The sequence below is a fragment of the Silene latifolia genome, unplaced genomic scaffold (genome assembly GCF_048544455.1).
Source record: "Silene latifolia isolate original U9 population unplaced genomic scaffold, ASM4854445v1 scaffold_70, whole genome shotgun sequence".
Classification (NCBI taxonomy): Eukaryota; Viridiplantae; Streptophyta; class Magnoliopsida; order Caryophyllales; family Caryophyllaceae; genus Silene; species Silene latifolia.
The window spans coordinates 3,480,459-3,487,162 of NW_027413609.1; the positions used below are offsets into that span (position 1 = coordinate 3,480,459).

Consider the following 6,704-nt stretch of genomic DNA (forward strand, 5'->3'; position numbering starts at 1 on the left):
TTCGAGTCCTCCGTATCTGGGTCAGGGTGAAAATGGATTCGACATTATGGAGTGTGGAGCTTGGTAATAATGGTTTGTTTGACAGATAAAAATCTGGAGTTGAGCGTCACGACGGAAAATTCCGTTTGGTGACTCGAAGGTTGATTGGAGATAAATATCTCTTGATCATGAATCGAAGAGGTGTAATTTGTGAAAATGTTTGTTATCATTTGAGCACACTAAAAAGTGGAATCTAAGGGTAGATTGGGTATGTCCCGTTATCGATAGCAAAGCATTCGAGGACTCCGTGGGGATTGTGGTGAAAAATGGCTTCAACATTAGGGAATGTGCAGCTTGGTAATAATGGGTTTGCTTAACAGATAAAAATTCTGGAGCAAGAATTTTGTGGTGTTTAGGCCGATGGGTAAGGCTTGTAGTGTGGTGCGGAATGGGGTCTTTGGCTTGATGTGGCCTGAGCACGAAATGGTTGGTAAATAACATGGGATCAGATTTCCATGTCTGGACCTTAAAGTTTAAGGTGTGATATTACGAGCTTGAGGGGGAATCCTCAGAAGCCTAGATAGGTCTCCTTATAACAGTCTCTAGAAGGACTTAAGGGTGAAGCAGTGTTGGTTGTGATCTTGAGGTAAATCCCCAGGATCTTAGATAGGTCTCCCTGTAACAGCCTGTAGGAGGACTTAGGGGTGAAGGAGTTTTGGTTGAGGTTTTAGTGTTTGGTGTTTTGGACGACTTGGTCCGGGATTTGGTGTGTTGGACTCGTTGGTCCTGGGATTTGGACTTGTTGGTCCTGGACTTGGTATATTGTACTCACTTGTCCAGGATTTTGTGTGTTAGATGCTTTCTTTGGATTTTGGCCTTTTTGGAAAAAGGGTTTCAATCTTGTTTTGGTTTGATTTTGGCTTGGGTCTTGGCCGTGACGTTGGGTGAGTAGCCTTTGGCTTTGGTTTTTTGCTTTGAGTGAATTGATTTCGGCTTTGGTTTTTGCTTTGGCCTTGAACTGAATTGCTTTTGGCTTTGGTTTTTGCTTTGGCCTTGAGCTTTTGCTTTTCGTGAATGGATATTGGCTTGGGCTTTTGACTTTGGCCTTTCGCTTTGACTTTGGGTGGATGACTATTAGCTTGGGCTTTTGATTTTGGCCTTGAGCTTTGACTCTTGGTGAATGGCTATCGGCTTGGGCCTTTGATTTTGGCCTTTCGCTTTGGCTTTTGATTTATTGGTTCTTTGTCGTCCTTCGTTCGAGGCAGGTAAAGGTGCAGACGGGGATGTACCCGTTGGTGAGAGGTTGATTCTTGGTCTTGGGATGTTTTTGTGGGGAATGGGCTTGCCTTCCGTCATTGATCATGAACAAGGAGATGTTCTGGTTTGTTATCTAGATTCGTCGTAGGATCCCTTTGATAGAAGCTCGTTCTAAATCGGGTGCTATTGAAAGGTTTCTATTGCCAGACATGGAATAGGTAAAGAAGATGGACACGGAGTTTGAGTCCTCCGCTTACTCGGCTAATTTTAACGTCACTCGAGTGAACTCACATTGAATTGGAACATGTTGTTTGTTTTAAATCAATTCTCAAATCAATTCTCGTTGTCAACAGGAAATGGTAAAGAGGAGAATATATGATAGCTCAAAATTGTGCTTTTATTTAGATAAATAAGATGTTAGCACAGACTCGATGGATATATGTGACTCATGGGGAGAGCCCCCAGTTGTCATTTAGGAATAAAAGGACAGACGCTAGGATAGATATGAGAAAGCCTAAGACTCGGGCTCGAACTCGGACTCGGACTCAATCGTAGATACGGACTCCTAATCATCATGTTCCTCCTCGAAGGTCTCTTTCGCAGCATCCAGTGGCTTGAATGTCTGATCTTGAGCATTGACCCACTTGAGCACTTCACTCTCGTTGTTGGGGATGATATGAGGATAAAAGTCCATGAGACTTTCATCTCCTTGCAGAATGAGATGACCATTAGGCTTGTTTTTATCACTTGGTTGGCATAGGGAAAGCTATCAGTACATGCTTGTCGATCATATTTTGAATAACATGTTTCAGTTTGAAGCATGTTTTAGTGTCATGACCTTTTCCTTGATGATATTGGCAATAGGTACTGCCGTCCCAGAAATGGGTTTTCCTGCTTTCAGACGGGTCCGGAGTGGGCCCGACTGGTTGTAGCTTCCCTTCAGTCATAAGCTTTTGGAGAGCTGCGGCATAGGTTGTGTTGAGGTTGGTGAATGTCCTTTGAGAACGTTCAACCTTGCTGTTTGACTCGAGACATCCAGCAGGATTGTCTTGACTGAGAGGTGCAATTATGATTTTGCCAGCCTCGATCATATCTTGAATGGCATTCTTCAGTTTGAAACAGGTTTCGGTGTCATGGCCCTTGCCTTGTGATGTGACCATAATTAGAGCATCATTAGTCCCCGAATTAGCCTTGTTCCCATGCTTTTTAGTGCATATTTGGGTCATTTATTGTCTTTACTCCTTTGTTTTGCATATTCTTCGAGGTTTTGTTTCCTTGGTAGGAAAGGAGTGCAAACCTTGCATTTTCATGGCAAAATGAAGCTAAATTGATTAAATTCAATGACCAAGCATCTAAGAGAAGACAAGACTAGAAGGCCTTTGTACATACTATAGTAGATGGGCAATGATGAGAAAAGATCCTTGCATCCCCGAGGAAATTCTCAAGGATTTTATGAAGAGAAAGAAAGAAAAGAAGAAAGAAAGAAGCTGTAAGACAATCCGAGCGGATTGCCCACAATCCGCCCGTCCAGCAAGGGCAATCCGAGCGTCTTCCCTAGCTGGACGCCCGTCCAGAACCACCACAATCCGCCCGTCCACCCCAACAATCCGCTCGTCCAAAACACCCACAAACCGCCCGTCCCGTGCCCTGGATGATCGGATTGCGTGTCAACCATTTCGTCTTCTACTCATTCAAGGAAGGATGCGCATATTTTTCTAAGACCGGCAAAAAGGAGACCGTAGTCTTCCTTGAAACCTGCGATTCCTCAAGGACTTAATCGTCATTTAAGCTCATAGTAAACCCTAATTCATGTAACTAATCCCCACTATAAATACCCCATTAGGCTAATTAGATTATCATGTTCATCTTAGCAATCTCTAGGGTAGTTTATATCAATTAAATCTCTCTTTAATCTTGTAATCAACATTTAATCAAGTTTTAATACAAATTTTATTTCCTTAATCTCTCTTTGGTTCATATTTCATTTTGTGTAATTGAAGATTATTTGGGTTATTATTGGGAGATTGACAACCTTCCAATCAATCATCAAGTACTTCTATTATTCTTTGCTTTATTATTGGAATCATTAGTAGGTATAATTCTCTTAATCCCTTTTTAATTATTGTTAATTATCTTCATTTATTCATCATGTTTCACTTTGTTGGTATGATTGACAACCTTGCTAGCATGTTCAACATTATAATGAGTGAGTAGTTTCCTTAGCTAGGTTAATGTGTAATTAGGGGAAACCAACATGGAGGATGATTCATGCTTAAATTAATATGTTTTCATAGTTTATTCGCTTGCTTGTTGTGATCTCAACTTATGCACATGTTATGTTTGATGGAATGCGAGCCTATGAATCCTTGCATTTTTACCCATCACCTATCTTTTCAATGAGACTTGTAAGACATAAACCAACTCGAGTCTCATTAGACCATGCATATAGTTGAGTAGGAAGATTAAGTCGACTTGTAGGTGTTGTACAATCTAATCGATTCGGCTCCGGGACCCAAACTTTCCTAGGATTGTAAGATATAAACCAACTCGATCCATCACAACAATAATTGCTTGCTTATAATTTGAGAATATGTTTGTATGATCAATTCCCATGAATCCCTTATGACCCCATGACACCCTAGTGCCTTTTATCAATTGTTTACATCCCTTTTTAATCATCTTGCTTGTTTACTTTTATTGCTATTTTAGTCTAGTGATCTTCTATTTCAAACCCCAAATTGTGACACCCCTAGACACCACTAGTTGCAATTGAAAATATCATCTCAATTCCCGTCCCTTGGGATCCGACCTTTACTTGCCTCTTTACTAATTGTAGAGTTGTTTGTGGAGTTATAAATTGTGTTTTGGTCTAGGTGCTCCTAACGACAAGTACCGAAAACTAAACCCTCCTAAGGGAACACGACCAAAAATGGCGCCGTTGCCGGGGACGGTGTTAACTTGATTTAGATTTTCTTATATTGTTATTAATTGTGTCTTTATTTGCCTTGGGGAAGTAAAACTCCTCAAGGTTTGTTCTAATTATTTTCGAGTTGTTTGATATTTTGCATGTCTAGAAGATCACAAGGTAACTTGTTACCCTTTGATCACGAAATTGAAAGGACTTTGACAAACAATAGAAGACTTGCTAGAAGAACTTTGAGAGGTATTGGTGAGGTTGTAGATATTCAACCAAACACTATTGAGTTCATCAACCCTTTTTCAAGAGAAGGTGAGGAGAACCCAACACAAAATCCAACACAAAATCAACCCACAATGCCTAAATTTTCATCACATTCCGTACCCACCGAGGAGAACCTACCCAATGGTACTCCCATACCACAACATTTAACCGGAAATTTCATTCCCAAATCCGCATTTATCCAATTAGTCGAAAGAAGCCAATTTGGGGGGATGCCTAGTGAAGACCCTCACTCTAACATGGAGACTTTTTGCGACTATTGTGATGCAATTTCTCAAACCGGTGTAACTCAAGACCAAATTCGATGGGTGTTATATCCTTTTTCTCTAATTGGCACCGCAAAACAATGGTTGAAAGGCTTTGATAAGGCTACTCTCAGAATTGATTCTTGGAAGAAATTGGCTCTAGCTTTCTACAAAAAGTTTTATCCACTGGAAAAGACTAACATGCTGAGAGCTCAAATTACGGGCTTTAAGCAAAGAGATGAAGAATCTTTTTATGAAGCTTGGGAGCAATTCAAGGGAATTTGTCGCTCATGTCCTCATCATGGACTTAGCGAGTGGTTCTTGGTACAACAATTTTGGAACGGGCTTTATGAAGACTCAAGAAACATTCTCAACATGGGATCAAATGAATGTTCATCGAAGTTAACGACAATCAAACTTGGAACAAGATTGAGGAAATGGCGGTCCATAATTCACAATATAGTAGACCTCGCAAGGCTACTAGAGGAGGAAAGCATGAAGTGGACTCTATTACTCAATTGGGTGCTCAACTTAGTGCTCACATTGATACCATCAATTTGAAGTTCGAAAAAGCTTTGGCTACACTTGAAGAAGCCTCAAAATCACCAAAGCAACATGTTAATGCCATGACGGCATCTTCATCAATCCCAAGTGGAATATGTGAGAATTGTGGAACTTTGGGACATGACCAAAGTGAATGTAGGGGAACAAATGAACAAGTGAATGCTTTTCAAGCATACAAGAGTGGTACCCCTTATTCCAATTATTACAATGAAACCACCAAATTCCACCCAAATCTCTCATACAAAAGCCAAAATGTTCAAAACCCTCAACCAACGTACACCCCACCTCCCATGAGAAACCAAAATCAAAGACTCTTTTACAACCAAAACCAAGGTTACCAAAATCAAACTCCATACAATCAACAAAATGACCAAGGTTTTGATGTTCAAAAAGCGGTCCTCCAAATGCAAAAGAATCAACAAGAGTTTTTCACTCAAATGCAAAAGGATAGTCAAGCAAAGGAAATCACCATCAACAACATCCTAGCCCACACCAAAATGTTGGAAACCCAATTGACTCAACTAGCATCTTCAAGCTCACAAAGACAAAAGGGGTAATTACCACCTCAAAGTAATCCCCCAAGACATGAAACGGTTAGTGTCATTCACTTGAGAAGTGGCACTAGGTATGAAGCACCGGAAAAGAAAGTTGAGGATGAAGTTGTGGAAGCTAGTGACAAAGAAGAAGTTGTGCAAAACTCCAAGGATGGAGAACCATCAAAAGAAGAAATTTAAAAGAAAAATGAAGACAAGGCCAAGGGGAAGGAGCCCATTGTGATTAGACTTCCTTTTCCGAGTCGTCAAGCCAAGCCCAAATTTGATGACCAACTTGGAAAATTTATGGAAATTGTGAAGAATTTGGAAGTCTCAATTCCTTTCACAGAATTAATCAATCACGTGCCGGCCTATGCAAATTACATGAAAGACATCCTCACGAAGAAGAAGTCGATCCGGAAGCTTGAGAATATCGCCTTCACTAAGGTGAGTAGTGCAATACTTCAAGGGAGTTCACCTCCAAAACTTAAAGATCCGGGAAGCTTCTCAATACCGTGTACCATTGGCGACACCACGATCAACAAAGCCTTATGTGATCTAGGGGCTAGTGTGAGTGTTATGCCATACTCGGTGAGTAAATGGTTAGTGATGGGAGAGCTTAAATGCACCAATATCACACTCCAAATGGCCGATAGATCGACGAAGACACCATTTGGTATATGGGAAGATGTTCCCGTAAGAGTTGGGAAATTTTTCATCCCGGTGGACTTTGTCATTGTTGACATGGAAGAAGACTCCAATATTCCGATCATTCTAGGTAGACCTTTATTGGACACTGCGGGTGCGGTGATAGATCTGAAGCATGGAGAGCTCACTCTAGAAGTGGGAGATGAGAGCATAACTTTCAATCTTGACAAGATCATGAGAGCTCCCCGTTTACATGAACCATGTTTTATGGTTGATCAT

General features: G+C 40.8%; 1 non-coding gene across 1 annotated transcript; it reads right to left on the minus strand.

Moving 5' to 3' along the window:
- Positions 1-4,881: 4,881 nt before the first annotated feature.
- On the minus strand, positions 4,882-4,988 carry LOC141640098 (small nucleolar RNA R71). The gene has a single exon (XR_012542844.1). It is a non-coding gene; the product is annotated as a small nucleolar RNA R71 (small nucleolar RNA).
- Between the last annotated feature and the right edge of the window lie 1,716 nt (positions 4,989-6,704).